General features: G+C 41.9%; 1 pseudogene across 1 annotated transcript in view; it reads left to right on the forward strand.

The window, feature by feature from the left end:
• The window catches only part of LOC147733126 (pancreatic secretory granule membrane major glycoprotein GP2-like), a 225,747-nt pseudogene that overhangs the window by 86,458 nt on the left and 115,132 nt on the right, over nt 1–24,157 (forward strand). Inside the window, exons 4-6 of the transcript XR_015308702.1 lie at nt 4,365–4,579; nt 7,893–8,041; nt 14,687–14,932. The product of XR_015308702.1 is annotated as a pancreatic secretory granule membrane major glycoprotein GP2-like (transcript). The remainder of the gene's footprint in view (nt 1–4,364; nt 4,580–7,892; nt 8,042–14,686; nt 14,933–24,157) is intronic.

Here is a 24,157-nt window from a genome sequence, read left to right on the forward strand (position 1 = left end):
AGGTGGGTGCCCATCACCGGGGGTCCTTAACACTAGAGGGAGAAGTGGCTGAGTCTTACACCCTCATGAAAGCAGCTCTTATAGTGTTATTTGGTCTCGCCTCAGACAAATATTGACGATAATTTAGGAACACGGGCAAGGGGGCAACTAACACATGGGTGTACTTTGTGTATGCTCCAGTAAAGGCACTGGGTGGCTGGATAAAGGGTAACAAGGGAGACACATGTGAAGGGTTCTATAATGTGGTGGTTATAGAGTTTGTCATTACAACCAACCCTACAGAGAACTTACACCAGAATCTAGTAGATGCAAAGCTTTCACCAGAGAGCTGGGCAAGATAACAGATGAATGAGTGTGGACTAGGGTACCCCAGAAGCCCCACAGAGGTGGTCCGAAGTAAGGGGGCAACAATCATAAAAAGAAAGAGTTCTCTGAAGGGCCACCAAAGAATGCCCAAGAAGGAGAGACCCAAGACCCATCCAAGTCCAGGTGAAGAGAATACCTGGCTAAAAGTTATGATTCCTCAAAGGCTGGTCTGTGTGTAAACTGACAGCAGCCAGGACGTAGAAGAAGAGATCTTCTGTTCACCAAGAAGTCACCTACTGATAACCATTGCAAGAGTTTTGCCAGTGTAGGCATAGAGGTAGAGGTTGTCCCTTGGGATTCCAAGATGTATACTGAGGTCACCCTAGTATCAATGGGTGGGGTGGAAATAGGCACATTGGTAACTTGCCCCCCTAGTGCAGAAAAGTACAGCTTGGCCAAAGAGCAATGGGATTGAAGTCAAGGCTCTAGGAGATACAGTTGCCAGCATAACTATGGTCATGGCCAAGCTTATTTCCCCAGGTCAAATCATTCCTGATGAGGTGGACCATATAGCAAACTCTGACAATGACACAAAGTTCCATACCCTGGCTATAGTTAATGATAAGTGGGAAGGAGTTACTGGCCTAAATAAGGTAGCTGTCTTTCATGCCATCCCAGTGAAATGTATGCCGGGAAATTAGCTGGAAACAGCTGTTTGGGCACATGTGGAAAGGAAGGTTCATGCAGCAATGCGGGACCTCCATAAGTGGGTGTGCGCTCAATTGGAGCACAAACAGCCCTATAGGGTAGTCAAAGGAAGCTGAAGCCTGGAAGAATGACTCAGGTCCCAAAGAACAAGAGAAATGGCAGGTAGTGTGGACACCCAGCTTCCGTGAGTCCCTAGATCCTGAGGGAGTCTAACCCTGAGAGAAAGTACCTGGTGTCTGCAAGAGGAGGATACCTCCCTGAGAGACATGTCAGAGTTGGCAGAACTTCAGGGTGCAGGTGGTTTCTCCAGGGGAGGATTTGTACCAGAGCAGAGGACTTGCCCCGCTCTTGAGGGCACACAGCAAGTAGCAGAAAGGGAAGCACAGGGTGATGCTAGTGGTACAACAGGGTGTACTAGGATAAGTGAGTTCTGTATAGTAAGGGGGAGACCCCAAAACAGGGCAACCAGGAGAGTGGTGGTTCTCCGACAATATAGAGAATTCCTCCTCAACCTGGCCCATGACATCACCCTGACTGGTAATCTGGGGTAGACCAAAACCTGGGAACGGTTCGTAAATCATTTTTATTAGCTACAGATGTCAGAGACAGCAAATGAGGTGTATAGCTCCTGTTTCATCTGTCAAGCCAGTTCCAAAGGCTTCTCTGATACAACTACCAGTGATGGGGACCCCCTTTGAGTGGGTAGGGATGGACATTGTTGGTCTCTTTGACCCTCAGACTTCCTCTGGGATAAGGTTCATCCTAGTGGCAGTGGGCCTTTTCAGCAGGTACCCAGAGGCAATTCTAATTAGGACCGTCACTTCACCTGCAGTGGCCAGGGCCCTACTTGGTTCTTCACCACAGTAGGTTTTCCTAAGGAGGTGATTTCAGATAGATTCGCCGTCCTTATGTCTGCCTATCTGAAAGCAAAGTAGGATGAGTGTGGTGTTACTTATAGGTTTGCCACTTCCTACCACCCCAAGGTAATGCGCTGTTTGAAATATTCTATAAGACCACGAGGGGCATGATAAAGGATTTATCAGAGAAACTCAATAGGCGATGGAATGTTCTTCTTCCACACAGCAGTAAGGGTAAGGTAGCCAGGATGCTAGAGCTTGGGGTGATTGAGTCCTCTAACAGTTCTTTGGCCAGCCCAGTTGCACTAGTGTGCAAACCAAACCCAAATGGTAGGAAACCTGAGATGAGGTTCTGTGTGGACTATAGAGGCCTACATGCAGTCACGATGACTGCTGCTCACCCCTTCCCAAAAACTGCTGAGCTCGTAGATAAGTTGGGGGCTGCCAAGTACCAATGTATCTTTGATTTACCTTCAGGATACTTACAGATTAGCCTCACTCAAGCAACCAGGGAGAGGACTGCATTTTCAACCCCTGTAAGCCACTTTCAGTTCAGAGTGATACGCTGTAGTTTGAAAAATGCACCTGACACCTACCATAGGTTGGTGAATAGAGTTTTCTCGGGTCTGGGCACTATTTGATGACATTGCTACCTGTAGGAACTGCTTCAGGCACTGCAGCAAGAAGGCCTGACTATTAAGGCAAGTAAGTGCCAAATAGGAATAGGCGCTGTAGCGTACTTGGGCCATCAACTGGTCAGAGGCCATGTCCAACCTCTTCTGCCCAAGAACCAGAACATTTTGGCCTTAGGGGTCCAAAGACTCAGACCTTGGTCAGAGCTTTTCTTGCAGAAAAAGAAATTGATACCCCTGCCTAAATATGAGGCTTTCCTTATAAACAGCATCCTGTTAATATCAGGGAACAGGAAAATGTTCCCTTTCTTTTTTTAAACACTCACCCACTCTAGTAGTGGCATGCGTCATCATCGTGTCTCATCCTGCTACCTAAAAACTAGGATAGGCTCGACTACATTTCCGGGAGCACTTCGGATATTTTCATTATCAGGGTACCTAAAAGGATAAAAATACCTCAATCCAAACTCTGTTTCATTGTATTAATGGCTGTTTTGGTATGGTTAAAAAATCGAAATGGGGGTTAGGATATTATGATCCTCTGGCACTAACAAATCGTTGATATGTTTCAGTCCCTACACTAAGGCCACTTAGAACGAAGGGTTTTATCAGAATGTCACATCCACACTGCCCCAGATACACAATCACTCAAATTAAAAAGCATGCAGCACTACTTGCATGCAAGGTGAGTTATTACTCGCCTTTCAGTAGTCATTATAGGTCTTGACTCCTTACTTGGATGGTGAGCTGGGTCGAGAGCAGGCTTTCCGAATAGGTAATAAAGCAGCATGCTACCCTTGACAAATGTGTGACTACTGAGACATGCAACCACCTCCTCCCAAGTGGCTTTTTAGGATTCCACAGGTCACCAAGACTTTTAGCTCATGTAATCCTGGATCCTAACCTCCATATATCATCCACAAGTGCTCCCTATAGTCTCAGAGGAGAGACGGCTCACCACTAGAAGCATTTTCTGGTGAGCGAGGAGGGCCAGTAACGAAGAATGACACACATGGGGAATGTGAGGCCAAACCTTTCAATGTTTTGACTCCCAGAACACAATAGAAAGAGCAATATGTTTAAGGTCCTATCTTAACAAAAAAAAGAAAAACTATTGTTTGATCTTCATAAAAAGGGAAAATTCCTGTTGTTGACCTTACTGTGTCTCATTTGCCCTGCAGTGTCTGTGTATCAATAGAGGTAGAATGCAAATATAGACCGCCCATAATTTTCCTCTCGTTCCGCCGACTCCACAAAAAGTGTGGCATCCTAGTTTGTGTATAGAAGTGGCACCCCTAGCACCCAGATCTCAGACCACGTCTGAACTGGAGAGGGGACCGAAGAAGGACTGCCCTGAAGGACCCAGCAAAAACAGGCTGCATGTTTCTGGGTTTACTACACATTGAAGTCACACACCCACACCATGTAATTCCCCACAAGACCAATCTAGGAATATTGTGGGATTGTCTGCTGGGGTATCTATGTTTATTGTACCAGTGTCTGTGGGGGAGTCAAAGGTTATTGTGAAGATATCTTTGCCAATGCCTGTGGCTACTCTTGTGGTCTACGTCTGGTGTTACTTTTTATTGTGTTGTCAGGAAGCCTATGACTATTTTGAGGTGAGAGTATCCATGGGGGTATCAAGCATTATTGTGTGGTGTCTGTGGGAGCATCTAGGGTTATTGTTGTCCTGTCTGCATGGGTGTCTGGGTTTATCTGCGGGATCATAACTGCAGAGACATCTAAGTTTATGATAGGGGTATCAGTGGGGCAGCCTGTGATTATCTGTTGTGAATCTTTGAGATGCTCTACCTTGTCCTGTGTACAGTGGTTGTATTGTAACAGCCCTTCTGCATTGTAGCTGAAAATGACCTGGTTCCAGTGCTCACCTGTGATGACTTCATGACCATCTCTGTCAGTAAGTGCTTGTTGGAGGCGCTCAGCAGAAGTCCTGAGAATTCCTACTTATCCAACGTGGACATGAACTGCACCATGACTTTTTCATTGCTCAATAACATCAATGTATCTTCTTTCGAAATCCCAACTCAAAATGGAATCTGCGGAAATGTGATGGAGGTGAGACTCACAGTGGCTTTATTTGTTTTTCTGTTAATATTTTAACAATTAGAGGTAGAGTTGGAGATCCTTCACAGAGAGCTCATCTCCTCAGTCTAGGTAAGCAACATTAATCATAGAAAAACTTATAACACTTATGTAGTGCACTATACCATTTCCCCTTGTCTCTAGGGTCAGATAACAGCTGCCAAATATAACCCAATTCAACAGTACTTGTTTTTATCAATCTCAAAAGAGTGAAAGGAAGAGCCCACTCACTGGGATATCGAAGCTATGACCTACAGGGTTACACGCATATCTTTACAAGGGATCCATTAGCAAATTGAGTTATTGTGCCAGCTTTTAAGGATAACATTGTGTAAATTATTAATGTCCAAGGTTACAACGGCGGACTCTTAGCCCTGCACCTCACGCTAGTTCCAATAAATCTTGTTCCTACGCAAAACTCCCCAGCGCCAGCCATTGCATGGCGCCTCTGTGCTCCAGATCCAAACTTGAATACTACAAATAGGGGTGCGCCAGGCAATGAAGTCCAATAGACTGTAGGTAGTATCAAAAAAGTTCTTCATTTTCTAATTTCATACAGAATTTAAGTGGTAAGAAAAGCTCAGCCAACGCGTTTCATTTCCTCTAGGGCAACTTCATCAAGGCTTAGAAGTTTATTTATTAGTTTTCAATGACGGTCTTGAAATGCAGGAAGCCTTCTCCAGTGTATTGCCCTGGGAGCCCTCGGAGTACTTGCAGGTATAGTGAGGCCTGCATGTTGCAACCACTAACGCATTCGCTCCTGAAGCTCAGTGCATCTTGCCTCTGATACCTTGGTTTATTCTACCTCACTCAGCTCAGTCAATCCCTTGTCTCATACTCCCCTACCTCGGTGCATCCAGCAATCCCTTGGCTCTACTCCATGAGCTCAGTGCGTGTTTTCATCCTTTGATACTTACTCTTCACCTTGATATTGCCAAACCTTGAAAGCAGTGCTTTAAATAGGACGGTTCTGTCCGGTATGGAGTACCAGCACATTTTTAGTTTGAGAGGGAGAGTACCAGCACGTCTCCAGAGAAATGCTATACTTTTAATTGGAGAGTACCGGCACTTCTCAGAAACAAGCAGGTACTCTGGTACAGAGTACCTCTACTTCTATTTTTCCATTTAAAGCACTGCTTGAAAGTATCACACCCAATGCCTACCCTAGGTCTGCTTTGTACCCTGGCTGGTATGGTATGACACCCTAATTCATATGCTGGATGTTTAGACAAATCCTGTATGGTGCCTCTAGACATGGAACTGGCTTGGCCTGACCAAAGTTTGTGCATCGAGTTATCATTTGCCAGCTTCATCAGGACCTAGCTGTAAGTTTTCATAAAAAAACTTTGATTAGATTATTTAATTCACCATGATCATCTGTCTGGTGGACAACCTTATCTACCTGACTTCAGAGATTTTGGTTGGAAACAGGCCAATGTCCTACACTGGTTGTCTTCAACTGGGAGGCATCATGTTATGGCCCAGTAGACCTCAAGGTTGCATTCAGCCTGAAGCTGATGCGGGATACCCTGAGATAGTGTTGATCCAGAAGACCCAGTTACTAAAACGCAGTACTCGACTTCAAATCTTCCTTGCACTGGCAGCTACTGCAGTTTGTACTAAACTGGTGAATAAGCCCCCAATTCTTTATCTCAAAGACAAGTCTACTTTGCAGTTCTACACCGTCTGGAGTCTCTTCCTCTCACAAGCAGGAAGTTGAGGAGTGTCAGATCCATGCCAAAATATCAGGATAGTCATTAAATATGTAAATCACACCAATTTAGATTTCTGGTGCATACATTTATCTTATGGCTAACCTGAATATTTAACAAAGCCCAGATTAACGTTGTCTAACTCTTTTTCTTCCTTTACTCCCAAAATACTAATTTGGGATGCAACAACACTGCCTCAATTAGTTTAAATAACAGCAAACCAATCTGTCTAAAATTTGCATCTGGTAATGGTCGTATTGCGAGTACTCTAATGCTGTTGTAATAGAATACCTTTGGTGCATCAAGTTTTAAATTACTACTTGAGAGACTGTTGCGTTCAGTCCTAGCTTTTTGGATACACAAAATGTCACAATGTGGACCATGAAATATCGTACAAACACCATTTCTTCCTGTGACTCTTCATTCTCAGTGGAAACATTCAGAATTGAAAGCGCTCATGTGGTAAGAGTATTTCCCCGATAGTTTAATCACGGAGTTCTAGTATGGCATTTGTGGACTCAACCTCTGTTGTGTACTTTTCTCCACCATCTCACCAGTGTCCATTTTGTCTGCAAATAGCTCTGCCCTATAATACTATGGATGGATAAAAACGGTATCTTTTTATCCAGGGTGCATTCCCAGTGACTCAAATAATTGTGTTTTTGTTGCACTGCCTTGTGTGTTCATAGCAAAAGAGATGAGACTGAGAATTCCTGAAGTTAGCAGGGGACGTTCAACCTTTTCAACAGGATAACATTGGCCAAAGGGAGCCATATCATTTGTGTAATATTGTGTTACAGTGTGGACACTAGAATTGTGTTTCGACCATATTGTAGCCCTGAAAGGTGTCTTTCTTGAGTGATCCATTATTCTAATTGCCCTTCAAAGGGTTTATTGAGCATAATAATTTGTGTGATTCCCTACCTGAGATCTAAACCCTCTATCACTTCCTGGAGAAGACCTTGGCTGCTCACCCTCCCTACAACCAGAGAACCAGGCGCACAAAAGTAACTTGGTCATCCAGTTGGAGTGCAACAGTGTCTGCTTGGAATCACCACAGGTGTGCCTGCCCCAGGTCTCGGAGGAAAGGCTTCACATCAATCAATCAATCAATCAATCAACCAATCAGGTTTCTTATAAAGCACGACTACTCACCCGTAAGGGTCACAAGGCGCTGAGTGCGGGAAGGGGGTCGGATCTGTGGTTCAGTCGAAGAACCTGGTCCTCACACAGTATTCCCTTCTTGCGGAATAAGACGTGCGATTTATCATGCAAGCCTGCCCAACCAGTGCGCAGTGCACAGTTTATAGAGTGGTGGTGTTTGAAGTAAGTCAAAAAGGGCCTAAGTCAAGGACACATAAGTAATTTAGTTCCACTGTGTTTCATTGTATGCCTGCCAATCTATCTTATCTGGATGTCTTGAAAAACTGGCATGGCTGTATTACTCAGGGATTGATGGATTCAGCCTGTGCAGCGGGCATTGGAAGGCAGGTGTGCTTCCTACATCAGGGAAGTTTAAATCAGGTGCCTCAATGTTTGTCGAAAAATATTGAATCATGTAACTTTGTTTTCAGATTAATGGCGACCAAAAGACTTTCTCGAATGTCCTTCACATCCCGTCGCAGACCAAAGGATTGCTGAATGTGCCGTTCTCTTGTACATATACGTCGGATGCACAGAATGGCACGGCCCACGTGGATTATCCCCACACACCTCCAGAGAGGTAAGTTGGCATATGAGCACATGAGAGTATCCCAATGGCAGTGTGGAAGTGAGAGGAAAGTGTTTCATTACACCTTAAGTTTATGGAGGGAGAAAATACCTTTGAGTGCCTACTAACTTGACGGCATTGTGAGACCAATCAGAGTTCAGATATTTAAGGTTTCCAAATCACCGTAAATGACATCCCATAGGTTTTAGCCCGCTGATGACTTCTTGGTAAGTCACATCCAGTGTTGGTAAGTAGAGGTATGGAGCAGCATCCCGATTCCAGCAGCTGTTTCTGGGCCGGGTCTGGGATTTGTCAGATCCTGTTAAATATTCTGAGTTTGTTCTGGTGTCATTTTCCAATATCGGTACACAATTCAGCTGCCCCACATATGTCGGCATTCAGTTCTGTGCAACAGCCTGCAGACAAGTTCTTATTTTCACTTCCAGTCAAGAACAAACAAAGGCCTGATTTAAACGGCGATTAGCACTTCTTTTGTGCAAGTATCACTCTGGCTGGACCCTACCTGAAACCTATTATCTAGATGCTGATGCAATGGAAGAAAACAAAGGCACACAGCTTATCATTTCATTAGCACTTTAGAGAAACTATGACTTGGAGGCAGGTTTTTGACTTTGTTCAGCCCCCGTATGTAAGAGATGTGCATGCACTGTAAGAATGCAAGATTTGTCTGTGTTTATCAGTAATTATACAGATAATTATTTAAATGGCACCTATTCATTTCTTTTTATTTCGTTTTTTAATATCACTACTTATCCGGTGTGGGGTGTCAAAGTGTTTTAAATCAAACACAGAGACACACAATAAAAGTGTGTAAATCAATGCACAGGAAATGTACACGAAATAGACTGTGAGGGTTATAAGGTGGTTTGCAATACGTTAAAACACATTCTGTTGCAATGCATGCCTATTATGAATATGCCTTTACAACTCATACCTTTACAACAAATGTCGTTGTAAAAGCATGCATGTTAAGGGCATATTCGTGGTAAAGGTTTTTCCTGACCCATCCCAAACTTCTAAAACCGGCCCCCTGCAGACCCCTTACCCCCGCCCATCAGTCCTTTTTGAAAGAAATACCCCTGGCCTATCCCCTGTGTGACCCCCGCCCTGGCCCTCAACCCTTCTAACAAAGTATCCTCCCCTGCCCTGAACCCTAAAAACCGACCCCTGCGCAACCCCCCACTGTGGCCACCAGCGCCTCCTAAAACTAGCCCTCCAGTGAGCCCTAGAAGCAGACCCCTGTATACCTTCCCTTCCAGAAAAAAAAAGAATTAATTTTAAATCCCCCTTACCTTTCCACAACAGCACCTCTCTAGCTCCTCTAAGGTGCGACATACATCATACAGAGGAAGCAGAAGGGTCTGTTTCCTCTACTTATGCTGATAGCCTCACCCACCCTTACCACACACATAACTTTACCACACATACCTTTAAAACGTAATTTGTTGTAAAGGTATGTGTGGTAAAGGCTATGTATGGTAACCTGCACCCCCTTACCACACGTATATCTTTACCATGCATACTTTTACAATGCGTTAAAGCATGCGTGCTTAAAGTTATGCGGGGAAACAGCCACATTGTAATCGCTGTTTTCCATAAGGTGTAGGAATAATACATTTTCATATTTGTAGACATTATATGTTAAGAGTAAACATACAGGAGAAAGTCAAAGTCAGGATTTAAACTGTAATGCAGTGATTGGACTTGTCTGTACTAACAAGAATGTATTCATTCCCAGAGGAGCCCTTCTTTGCAATCTTAGAATAATGATAGATTGAGAAAAAACATAAGGATCTAACGCCATCGTTTACAGTTTGCATGCAGCTCTTTAATGCCGATAAATAGATCTCTGTGCTATATTAGAAGGATTTCAACTTAGTAACTGGAAGTAACAACATGATCCCAGGGTCAAAAGCAGTAGCCCACAGACCTATCTACATAAGATACAAATCTATGAACTGTATTACATGAAGAGCTTTGCAGAAGGCACATTAACACTCTATGCTACATTACAAGCCAAAACTGTGATTGGATAAACCACACAACTCTCCCAGAACTGAATTCATCACCAGAGTAATTTTGCCACTATTATAATCCCCTCAAAATTGCTAGGCACAGATAGATCTCTGCAGCAGGTGTCTTAACCATTTAAGATATTTAAAAAACAGCCTCTTTGTGACCAATTAAGTCAGCTACAACATACTCACTGTCACATTTGTCCTTGTTGCCAGTTTCTTTGCAGTAGATTATTTGTAAAAATTGACTGACAGGCTCTGTCAGGCTCTGCTTTTCAAGCTCCTCCCCTCGTGACTCCGCTCCCTTTCCTTTGACACACCTTGACCACTCATTTATGAATTCCCGGAATACATTTTTTCCAGTTCCGGCACTGGTCACATCGTGTGACATCAGACGAAATGACTTTCAAACCAGACGACATAATGAGAGACTATTGAGGGCGCTGGCTAGCTTTAACCTCATCAGCGCCCAACTTCATCAACAAATATATCAATGCAGTGCAGTATTGTCGAGGGTTGCCTACCTGCCCGGGAAGCTGATGATTACCCCATAATAGGTGCAATCCCCTGCTTCCCCAAAAGAAGTAGGATGTCTGGAATTAGTCTGTTGGCTGGATTTGGCTGAAATCCTGTAGCCTCTGTCCTAAACATATCCCCTTGGCATGTAGGTGCTTCACTTGAACTGCGTTGAATGTGAGGCCTGCTTTCAGTGCTGTGAAACCCTCTTCTGCATCCTTACCCTAAAATCCCTAATCTATCCCGAGCAGTTTCTCCAGCTGGCATCATGAACATGAATTCACCAAAAATTCACAGAGCGGACCTCTTGCCGATCCTTAATGCCCCAACAGCTTCGCTTTTTGCTACTTAAGGGCTCCATGATTGGCACATGGGTTGAAGCCCCCTGAAGGTAATCAGGCCCTCTGGAACCTTGTTTACTTTGTGCCCTTGCCTTCATAGCCCCTCAGATTTGGAGCTACAAGGGCACTGCCATAGTGTCAGGATTACCAAAGGAAAAGTCAGGGATAGCAGCTACCAGTAGCTAGTCCTCAAAGATGTCCATGGGTGGCATCCTTCAGTAAATCTACTATCATCTATTTAAACTAAAACCTAGTCAAGAACAAGACATTTTACACTGCAAAATCAGTATGCTTCACAACTCCCTAACAGAGTCAAATAGGCAGCATTACATAACCGATGCACTGGAAGTTCACTTTTGCATGATCATTCACTTCAATCACCCACACAAAATCTACTCGTGAAAACAGTGTTTTTTATCACTGGTCTTTTGGTGTAAATGCTGGTACAAACAACAGCGCAGTGGTTGAAGTGAAAAACGGTTTGTATGGGGTGGGAGGACGGCACAGTCCATCAATGATGAATGTTAAGAGACTTCACAATATGACAATCGTGAGGCCAGACAAAAAGAGGTTTGCAAATGATGCCTCAGAGAAGACGAAGTTCTCTCACAGTCAAATTCTGTTGTTGATTTGGGAGTTTTGGGTATTTGCGGTGTTGTGTGTGCGTCTGTGTGTATGTATGTGCATGTGTGAAAGACTGTCGATCTTGATCCTGCAGAGATCTTTATCTATAGGTTGGAGTGGAATAGTGTCCAGGGATGATGTTTCAAACTGATGAGGATGATTCCTAGACGTCTGGGTCCTTCCTACATAATATTGTTGATCTTTTCTTGTTTGTTTGGGTGCACAGTTACTAGTGCATGTTTATGGGCAAAGGATGCAGAGACAGACAATATAGGGGCTGTGATGGCTGTCGAAGTTTGTATATAGAAATCACATTTAGGGAGTAAGAACCTACAGTAATAATCATGGGTGACTTAGCTTACAGATTGGAATACTAATGAGGATATACTGATGTATTACATGGGACGATGCAGCTGATTTGAAGTACTGTTTGGGATAATGTGGTTGTTTGGTTTATTGGGCTATAAAATATTAGTGATTTTATTCAGTGATTGAACTTACAATAGAGGATTGATAAACTAATTGGGATCATGATGATGATTTTCCCAGCTGCTATATTGATTGTGGTTTAGTGTATCAATTTGAATCATCAAGGTAAGTATATTTAATCGGATAATAATTGTGACTTCACCTATATATTTGGATAATTGTAGTGAATGAATGTTAGTATAGGAGAGGTCGTGATGGGTATCGAGGGGCTTACAGCGGGCAAATCACCTGGCCCGGATGGGATACCCTCGGATCTCTTCAAATCTGATCCAAATTTTTGGGCACCGATTGTCGCGGCAGTTATTAATGCAGCCTCAAGGGCAGGGTGCCCGACGTCATGGGGTCTCTCCACAATTGTGCCCATATTTAAAAAGGGGGACAGGGACAGCCCCCTTTGTTACAGGCCTATCTCCCTGATCAATTCTGTGGCCAAACTGGTGGGGAGAATAGTTTTGCGGCGATTAACTGAGTGGACACGGGACAAAAACATCATGTCCATCGCCCAATACGGCTTCTGTAATGGCCGCTCGACTACAACACAATGCCTGAATCTCTTCTTATTACTAAGTAAATACACCATCGTTAAAAAAGGCACAGTCTACTTGGCCTTCATGGACCTATCCTCAGCTTTCGACTGTGTCAACAGGGGGAAGCTGTGGGGGTCCATGAGGGATAAGGGAGTGGACAATGATATTATAAACTTTCTGGCTGACCTCCATAATAACACCAGTGCAAATGTAAGGTACTCCCAAGATTTATCCGTAACTGAGGATTTTAGAACCGGGAAGGGGGTGAGGCAAGGATGCATACTGGCCCCTTTCCTTTTTAATTTTTATATAAATGAACTGGACGGTGTTTTACGGGAGGTAAAATCAGACAGCCCAAGGGTGGGGACTAGAAGTATTCCAGTCTTGTTATACGCAGACGATGCGGTTCTGTTAGCAAGAACTGAAAATGGCCTTCAATTGTTACTGAATGCATTTAAAAAATTTATGGAAGATAGGGATTTGTTAGTGAATAACTCCAAATCGTTCATCATGCAGGTAGGGAAACAGCCAAAGAAACAACATACTTTTAAATTAGATGAGACAGTTATACCACTCTCAAGCACATTTTCCTATCTGGGAGTACTTTTTGACTCTAAACTATCCTGGGCCCCCCAACTCGCAAAGAAAAAATGTGATGTTTCAAAGGTTAATGCCTCCATTTTTAACTTTGCGTCAAAACTTGGCAAAAAACCAACGGCTGCTATGATCAAATTGTATGAAGCAAAATCTGTAGCTACCGCAGCATATGGGAGTGAGCTTTGGGGCTATATGGTGGGGGAACAACTACAGACCACAGAAAATCTGTTCTTTAAACGGCTTTTGTGTGTTTCGGCCGCTACCTCAAACTTCATAGTACATGAGGAACTAGGAGTAGGGTACCTGAGTGATATCCTGACCCTACGACCTCTGCTATGCTGGCTGAAAATGTGGCTATGTGAGGAAATCCCCCTAACACACCTAATTGTTAAGGATTTTCTGGCTCTTGAGCATGCTTCACGCACTCCCTGGTTGAAGTATTTAAAATCATGTTTTACCGAGATGGGTCGTCCGGAATTATTTGAACACCCAGAAGGAAGTGTGAAGGCGGATGTTGACTCAGTTAAGCTGTTGTTCTTCCAGCGCAAGAAGGCTGAGAGGGAGGGTGTTGAGCTACAAAAAGTTAGTGTGAGGAAATTCATTATGGTAAAAACATGTTTGTCAACAGAGCCTTATCTACTCGGCACTTTCAGCACCCATGATAAATTTCTGCTTACAAGATTTAGATTCAATCAATTTCAACATCTGCTTATCAGACCCAAAAAGGAGAGCTTCTGTAAACATCCTCTGTCCTGTGGCTGCGACGGTAAGTCTCCACAGGACATGATGCATTTTATGTTCTTATGTAAATACTATGAATTCCCCCGTAAACGCTTTTTAATTGCCCTCTTAAAAGAAATGAATTTTAATCAGATACGACCAGCCTTTTTATATCTACAATTGCTACACAGCAACAGTGTCCTTCAAGTTCTTGAATTTTTAAAACTGACTCTTAAATTGCGACTAGGCTTGGATCAATGACTGAATCACTGTATGTAATGATCACAGCTTTTTTTATCCTCTGAATCTACAATGTAATTTGATGTATGTACTGTATGTTTTTATTGTACTTTTATGGTTGAAATATTACCGAATAAAGTCTGTTTTGATGATGATGATGATAATTGTAGTGTTTTAATTGCTTAAGAAAAAAATGGAATTTCGTTTTTAGATGGGACACTTAAGGTGACCTTGTGTGGTGGTTGTGATAATGATAGATAGATGTTTGGTGGCAGATTTGAGAGATTTACTTTCATAATTAGAATTTGGTCATGGTTGGGAATGCAGATTTGGATTATCATGGTGGCTTTCCATACTGACTGAAATAAAAATGATGTTTGGTTTACTGATTGGAGTAGTGGGTGTGATCTGGTTCCTCAATTAGGGCAAACATAGTGGTGTGGTACACTGCTTGGGATACAGATAGTGGTTTAATATGTGGATTGATGGTGTGGTATATTTAATACCTGTAAATGTATTTGAAGGTGATTTATCCTTTAATTACAAACCTTTTTTATTAATCTTCAGTCAAATAGCTTTGGCCATCAACGACACCGGCTCAATTCTCACCATCATGACTGCATATTCTGATTCATCATACGCCAGACCCATTGACAAGGATAATTATGAAGTCGCTGCGGGATCAACATTGTATTTTGGGATAATTTCAGACTTTCTGGACTCTGAAACATTTGTCCTAAGAGCAGAAAATTGCTTTGCTGGTCCAACATCCAACTTGGCGAGTAATGAAAAGGTGCTGCTGATTTCAGGCGGGTGAGTTTATCGTAAGTGCTGTGTTGTCCTCACAAACAGGCCCCAAGGATACATATGCAAATATCTCTGTAGAATACTGATTTCCAGAGAACATATAGAACTTGTATTGTTGAATGCATACCATAACTAAGCACCGGATACATTTAATATTATTGGAAGTCAATAGGTCACACCAGTATACAACAACAATTACCGCAGGAAGAACAGTTTAGAAACATGACAAATGAGATAGCTGACACATCAAGCTTCCAGGGAGTTTTCCTAGTACAGCAGTATGGAGGCTTCTCCCTTCCAGCCCTGTTGACCAATGTTCTGAAAGAACCAAATTCACTGCACTGACAGAAACACACTGACTCCTTAGAAGATTCCAATGCACGACTTACAATGAAGCTATGGGGCATGAGTGGCTAATGAGTCGCTTCATGAGGCCGATGCTATGGACGAAGTCTCACAAGTGCTGACTGATGACTGACAAAGTCTCTCATAGTGCTCCAAGTTAGGTTTGTAGATTTCTTATTTTTAGGTCCGACATTAACGAACACCTTTTGATTATATAAAATTATATGCATAATATACTTGCTTACATGGTTTTCAGCCAGCCATCTCCATACATTGATATGTTATTGAGTCATTCACATTTTTCTGCTGCCCACTTCAGCATGCACCATGGAGCAATTGGTCAGCCTACTTCAGCCAATGGCCACTTCATCTGACTGACAGCACTGTGCCCTTTCACAAGGAGCATAGAGCAGATCCACACACTAAGTAGGTCCCTTAAGTAGGACTGCAATGGCAAGGCGTGAGACCAAAAAATATGTTTGTTTAGGCCAATGTTTTTTAAATTAACGAAGGCCCAGAAGCTTCCCCAACAATAAAGTTTTATATGTTAGTGATGTTAAACTGTTAAATTAATTTCCATCTATATTCTTTGTTTTAATTTAATTTGAAGTTACATATTTACTTATTGTTATTAAATGTGTTTAAGTTTTTATATTTTATATATATATATATAAATATATTTATAAATATTAAATGTAGTTCATTTTTTAAAATCATTTGAATGTTAATTACTGTTATATATATATATATATATATATATATATATATATATATATATATATATATATATATATATATATATATATATACCTAGTTAATTATTTTTTATATTTTTGACCATGATATTCTTGTAGTCGTTGTTCTTGTACTTTAAACAGCAAGTATGTAAAGTCAATATTTGTGCCATCAATATTTTTAACCACAATCTTTTTGTATTGAGATATTTAGTACCCTGATAGGATGTATGACGTTACAACGCATGCATTTACATCGCATGCCTTTACAACGCAATTATTACAACACAGTCCATTACAACGCATAGTGCTTTGGGGCGCTGGATAGTGAATAGTTTAATTTACTATTCCAACTCCAGTCCCCGTGGACACTAGGGAAGGTTATTGGATAGTAAATGAACCTATTCCCTATCCTAGAGCGCCCCCCAGAGCAATGCGTTGTAATAGTTTGCGTTGTAATGGTTGCGTTGTAAAGGCTCTGCGATGTAAAAGTTGCGTTGTAAGTGTTGTTCACCCCCTGATATTATGTCATCTAACCTGGGCTTCTATTGGAATTCTATAACGCATATTAGCAAACCCTTTATCGCCGTTTTAGCAGCAGATTCCTGCCGCTAAAACTGTGATAATTTTAACGAGGTTCTTGCTAATATGCTCCCACATTCCTTTAATCCAAAAAGGATGAGATAACTGTATCAATTACCAACTTTCTCCCTTCAGCTCAGAGACAAGGTAGACTTCTTAAGCTCTTCAAAAGGGAGTAATATATACCAGTTTTGTTACAGATGGACACATTCATTTTTGTTAAGCACAGGGAGACGAGCCCAGAATCGCAGGCTGTTTGAGCATCATTGCCTAGGCTCAAACCCAGTTGCCCAGCTTCGAGGTCGACCACTCTAGCCGTAAGGCTTCATCCTGTGACAAAAGCATTAGAGTGGATTGAAGTGAATGGAGGTTTAGAATGTTGAGTTTGCACTTGCATACAGAAGAATAAAGGCGAGTTATACTAAGCTCCACGTGTGGAGTAGTCATTGGCGAGAACCCAGGCTGGAGAGGGCACTACACATCTCAGGAGCTGTTCAAAGCTAAAACTGTAGAAACTGTTAGGGAAAGTTTAGGGGGTCGAGAAGTCTCAGGAGAAAACAATCACAAAGGGCCCAATTCACAAATGTAACCTGAGTCTAACTTTACTTTAATAAAGTTAGACTTTTGCCTCAGTTTTGGTATCAGTTAAACTTAAGACCAAAATTTAAGTTTAACTAAGACAAAAGTCTAATTTTACTACTAGTAAATGCCCTTTGTGAATACTGAAAGTCGTAAAGTTAGACTTTCATCTCAATTCACCTTTGTGAATTGGGCCCATAGATGGGTTCGGTATACACCTGTTACAACGCATTTGTTACAACGCAATACTGTTACAACGCGACTTTTACAACGCATACCATTACAACGCATTGCGCTGGGGGCGCTCTAGGATAGGGAATAAGTATAATTTACTATCCAACACCTTCCCTAGGGTCCATGGGGACTGGAGTTAGAATAGTAAATTATACTTACCACTATCCAGCACCTCAAAGCGCTATGCGTTGTAATGGTATGCGTTGTAATGGTCGCGTTGTAACAGTAGGTAGTTGTAATGGTATGCGTTGTAACATGGTACATCCGATGGGTTCACTGGAACAACACATGAAGAATATGGACTCCTTCCAGTAAAGAAATACACAACTTCAAGCCACATCTGGTGGATAACTTGCTGCCAATTGAGGGTAACACTTCTCTCATCTGCACTTACAGACTTCCAGTAGGATACAGGAGGCCTGAAGTGTGACAGGTAACACTGTGATGCTAGTGCTGGGGACTCTAGCAATGGTGCATGAAAATTGACTGGCAGACAATGTGTTCTGTGGAAGCTGCCATGTACTGAAATTTCAGGACCTGTCTTGAGATTTTGGAGCTCAAAAGAATCCTTAAGCGAGAACTGTACAGCCTGGTGTCTGTGTTTCCTTCTCATTACTGATAGTATTTCACAGAGAAAAGGTTTATTCTTTTACACAAAGAAAGATGGGTAACACATTTGCTTTTTTTTGTTATCTCTCTGTGCAACGGGTTGGACTGGGACAGAAAATAGGCTCGGACACCAACATAGAATTGCCTCCAATTAGTGAGTTAAAAAGCTAAAAAGATGGTCCATTTTTCATATTTGCAAATTGGGGCCGTTTTCAAATTGCAAATATATGTTGTATAAGTGTTTTGGAAGGAATGAAGATTGCATGCATTTGCGCTTGCTGCAGGCAATGTTTGTTTGCTGTCGTGACCCATGCAGGTAAGCGTGGTGAGCCGGGGGTGGGGGGAATGGAAGTTGATATACGATGGGATAGTGAAAGAAAAATTAAAATAAATACATTTAAAAAAACACTTACCTTACACTCGCCGCATCGCCAACACGGTGATGCGGTGTGCAAAGGTAATTGGTTTTATTTATTTTATTTTCACAATCCCGTTATATGTCAACTTCCATTCCCCCCACCCCCACCACGCTTACCTGCACAGGCCACAACTGCAAACAGGCATTGCCTGCAGCAAACGCAAATGCATGCAATCTTCATTGTGGCCAGTGGCATAATGAAATTTGAGGGGTCCCTCCTGCAAAGTACATGGAGCCAACACTCCCCAAGTCAGGACCTCTCAGGCCAGGGGCCCCCTGCCCATGCACAGTGCCGCAGGGGGGGCCCTGGAGGTCGTGGGCCCTGCACCGCAGTGTGTGTGGTATGTCTAAGTGGACACAGTACCGTTGTTAGCATATAAATGTATATTTGGGGTCAGAATCCAGAAGAGCCAAGATCATCTGTTTATATCAGATTTCAAAGATCCGAAAGAGTAATTACAACCTTCTCCCATCTTAGGCAGAGGAAATCCCTACCCTGTAAGTGGCCCCAATGGTGTACGTTTCCTCCCTCCAGCCTTTACAATAAGCTGGCCATCCAATCACCAGTGCTTTAGTAAATTTCACACTGAAGGTAGGCCTGAAAAAAGGAGCAAAATGTTTTCCCTCACTGCAGTTACTTGTGCCCTGCTAAAATTAATCCATGTGGCATCGTGGCTAAGGTACCCAAAGCCTAGGATGGAAATATTTCACACAAAAAATTCAAAAATACAAAGTATTTGAATCGTAATTAGTGGGAAGACAATCCATGATAAAAGCAGCACATGAGACAAGAATATGTAAGGTAAAAAATCTAAGTTTACCAAAATATACAGTGAGCCTTTTGAAAGATGATGGGACAAGGCATTTGACAAAAGGACGTAAGCAGTATAGGACAGCAAATAAAAAGTAGGAAGTAGGACAAAGACATTAGCGGTGTCTAGTAGTGGGTGTTGTTGTGTGATTTGGTATGGTAAGGTATAATGGTGTGGTGTTGTTCAGGGCTGGATGCTCACCCGTTACCCAGGTCTGGGCCTTTGTACGATGTAAGGGTGACTATTTCCGGAAGCCATAATGTCAACACAGATTGGGCTATGTGATAGGCAGACGCAATCGAGTAGCTGCCACCTTCTCAGGACGATAACAGGGCCAGACTGGCCGTAGCAGGCATTAGGCGTTTTCCTGGGAGGCTGGAAGGGTGGGGGCTAGTTTTTCAGCAGTGGGGTTTTGTTTTGTTACTGGGTGCCGTGCTGCAATATTGGCCCCCTGCAAAAAACACAGTTCAATCAATCAATCAAAGACATTTGTAGAGCGCACTACTTACCCGGAGGGTCTCAAGGCGCTTGGGGGGGGGGGGGATGTACAGAATGGACAGAATGTAGAACAATGTCATACATTCACCCCAGTACAAGGATCTGGGCCTAAATCCATCGTTTTTTTGCACTCCACACCACCATGGGTTAGACACTGGCTATATGCAAATCAGCACTGACTCTGTGCCTCATGGGAACAGTCCAGTCCGAACTACCAAGCCATGTCTTCCCCAGACCGGACTCAAGCATCCAAGGACCGGTTTCTGGCTATCAGCCTTCATCAGCCTGGATAGGTTGACTCCAGTGGTGTGGAGAGCCTGGGACTCACGTCTGAGTATACCCAGCACACTCGGGCTGAAAATTGCAAAAAACACAGTTGATGGACAGAATGTAGAACAATGTCATACATTCACCCCAGTACAAGGATCTGGGCCTAAATCCATCGTTTTTTTGCTCTCCATACCACCCTGGGTTAGACACTGGCTATATGCAAATAAGCTCTGACCCTGTGCCTCATGGGAACAGTCCAGTCTGAACTACCAAGCCATGTCTTTCCCAGACCGGAATCAAGCATCCAAGGACCGGTTTCTGGCTATCAGCCTTCATCAGCCTGGATATTGGACCCCAGTAACAAAAGCAGCAATGCACACTTGCGCACCCCCAGAGGGCTGGCATGCGCAAAATTGCTAGGGCTGCTTTGGGTTCTCAGTTCGGTCCTTGATGATAAAACCAAGGGAGTAAAAATTCTGATTCCTGGACAAAGACTTCTAAGGACTGAAGAAAAACAGGAATCCAGAATCTGATTGTGGAATTTTTCAGAAGTTAGGAATAAGGATGAGCAAGTGGAGAGAGTGAGGAGACAAGTCAGTCAGTCAATCACTTTTATTCGATTTTTGAGAATCATAAAAAGAGACAGGATACAGTTCAAGAAATACACAGGGTATAAAAAGACAGTATAAAAATATCTACATATTGTATCTGCATGATAAATAGTGAGGAGACAAATGAAGGAACGTAGTGTCATTGTAACGCACCCTTCACTCAGACTGAACCCCTTATATATCAAAAGAACAGGAAAAGGAAATGGCATGGAACATCAGAGGTCTTTTAAAAAAAAAAATTTTTTATTGTTTTTCATTGCGAGTTGATCAGATTACAAACATGTTTAGTACAAAAGAAAACAGCATGACCGAAAAAGAAAAACAGCAGAGAATGTTTCATATATACGACAAACATTGCATAAGAAAGAAAGAAAAATAACAATTTTCCAATCATGATTATACATTAAAAAAAGCAACACTGTAAATAAGGACTCAATAAACAAGCACTGGCGTTGCCAATAGGTCTCGCATTAGGAAAGTTTGAGCTATTGGTATTGTAAATGACACATTTTTTATTTATGTGTTGGTTTTGAAAATAGCAAAATTAATAGCTTTGTCATTTACAAAGACAATACTTTTAACTTTTGCAAATGTGACACCTATAGCATTTGTAATGCAATATGTGTTGTATTTACGTTACTTGGATGTATTGATATTACGAATAACCATTGATTTTAATTTTTTTAGTTAATAAAAGTTATTGTAATTTATAATGGCAATAGATTAAACTTTTGTAAATAACTTTTGTGAAGATTATGTTCAGTGTATTTTATTGTGACGAAAATCCAAGAACAGAAGTGAAATATTAACATCTTTATGTGACATTTGTAATAAAGCTTGAAACATTGAGAGAAAATATTTGAACCAATTGTTGTTGAATGGTTGCACAGATGCTGTGGTGGCGCTGAGTGATGTAGTGGTGCCCCTTGGTGGTGCTGAGTGATGCTGTGGTGATGCGATAGAGTGTAATTATGTGGCATGTAACTAATTGGCACTGAGTGGTATTTGGAGTGTATGTTGCATTGAGTGCAGTGTAATTATGTGGCATGTAATTATTTGGCACTGAGTGGTATTTGGAGTGTATGTTGCGTTGAGCACAGTGTAAATATGTAGCATATGTAAATATGTAGCATATACTTCTGTGGCACTGAGTGGTATTTGGAGTGCATGTTGCATTGAGTGCAGTGTAATTATGTGGCACTGAGTGGTATTTGGAGTGTATGTTGCGTTGAGCGCAGTGTAATTATGTAGCATATAATTATGAGGCACTGAGTGATATTGTTTGGTGTGTATGTTGCATTGAGTGTATGTAATTATGTAGCATATAATTATATGGTATTGTGTGGAGTGTGTGTTGCATTCAGTAGAGTGTAATTATGTGCCGTGTAATTATGTGGCACTGAGTTGTTTTTGGAGTGTATGTTGCATTGAGTGCAGTGTAATTATGTGGCGTGTAACTATGTGGCACTGAGTGGTATTTGGAGTGTATGTTGAATTGAATGCACTGTAAATATTTAAAATAATCAGTGTTTGTTAGTTTAAATTTAGTTTGAGAAGCTCAGTAAATGGTGACAGCTTATCATCCTGTAAGAGATCTCTAAGCTGTGTGATGCCAAGGTTGCTCCATCTTTTCATAATATTATCTGTTCCCGCAAATGGAAAAATATGAAGAGACATCAGGGGAGTGTATCTCGTAATTCTGGGAATGTCAACAATTCGTTTGATGGATTTCCAAGCCCTAAAAGTAGCTTTTAGAATCTTAAATTTGGTTCTTTTATAGTAGCTGGGCTCAGTAAATTTTTAGTAGACAACCCTTGGCCTCTACTCCTAGAACCAGTTCATAAATAGATGGGGAGTGGGAGTCCAAGATCGGGGCCTTGTCGCTAATTATTAAAGGGGAGATGAATTGCAACACTGAGGATAGATAATAATAGAAAAAATATGGGATGCCCCAACCCCCCCTGTCCTTTGGTATTATCATTTTTTGGTAGGCTCTTCAATGTCGTTTATACCCCCAGAGAAATCTTCCTGTAATTTTCTCCAGCTGTTTAAAAATAGGAAAAGGAAACTCTAAAGGGATACAGCAAAATAAATATAAGAATTTCGTCAAAATCATCATCTTCATGACATTGTTTCTGCCATATAGAGACAAGTGTAAATGATTAATGCGCTCAAGTAAAGTCTCAGACTTTTTTATCGTAGGTAAAATGTTTTTTTCGGGGATTTGTGAAACTGGTGAGGTGATCTTAATACCCAAATATGTCGCAATGGGAACTATATTAGGAAGTAATGGGGGGTTGTGATCAGTGAACAAGATTTGTGTCTTAGCCATATTTAATTTATAGCCCGAGAAGGCACCAAAGTGATTGGCCAGATCTTCTATCTTTGAAATTGCTTTAACTATATCCGTGGTAAGGACAACCACGTCATCAGCATATTCCAGTGCCCTGTAATGTATGCCTGCCGCTACCACCGGTGTTATCTCGTGCACGTGGTTTAGTTTATTTAGAAAGACATCAATATAAATTGCGAATAGCAACGGGGAGGCCGGGCACCCCTGCCTAGTACCTCGGCAGATGGGAAACGTGGTTGACTTGTTTACTCCAATTTTAATAGATGAAATAGGTGTGTTATACAAAGCTTTCAGTGCCCTCATCATACCTGGTCCAAACCCCTTAAATGATAGTAAATCCCAAAGATAAGGCCAAGCCACTCGATCGAACGCCTTTTCGGCGTCTAAAAGAGCAACCCCAACCGGTGTATTTGTACCTTCTGCCCAGTCCAGCAGAGCAATTACTCGACGGACATGATCCGTGGTGTCACGTTTAGGTATAAACCGATGTTGCCATCACGATAGTATAGTAGGAATTATTGATGACAACCGTGTTGCTAGGATTTTAGAAAAAGCTTTGCTGTCGGCATTTATAAGTGATATCGGCCTATAAGAGGCCGGATCAGAGGGAGATTTGTCCTTTTTAATAAATGCCATAATGGTCGATTCAGCCCACGAAGGAGAATTATCACCTTTCTGTGCTTCCAAGAATGTAGTCAACATATCTTTTTTTAGCACATTTCTGAACATTCTGTAAAATTCTAAAGGAATCCCATCTGGTCCCATGGTTTTACCAATAGCCAGAGATAATATCGCAGAATTTATCTCTTCCCAGGTGATATCCAAATCTAAAAACTGGGTCTGTCCTAAAGAAAGTTTGGCCACGTTATCGTTAAGAATAAAGTTCAAGAATAAATCAGTAGAATAATATAGGGTATCTTGAGCATATAGTTTGCAATAGAATTGTCGAAAGACATCTAGAATTTTATCAGGTTTGGTATGTGTCTGACCGGCCTCATCTTTAATTGAACCAATAAAATTTGATGCCACTTTTTGTCTCATCTTTTTTGCCAAAACTTTCCCAGTTTGTTCCCCCATTTCGAATATCTGTGCCCTCATGACTGCAGATTGTTCGGCCAGTTTGGCTGCAAAGACTTCATAAAGTTTGGCTTTATGATTGGCTAGTGATGATTTAATAGCTTCAGTG

The sequence above is a fragment of the Lissotriton vulgaris genome, chromosome 2_1, assembly GCF_964263255.1.
Source record: "Lissotriton vulgaris chromosome 2_1, aLisVul1.2, whole genome shotgun sequence".
In the NCBI taxonomy this organism is placed as follows: Eukaryota; Metazoa; Chordata; class Amphibia; order Caudata; family Salamandridae; genus Lissotriton; species Lissotriton vulgaris.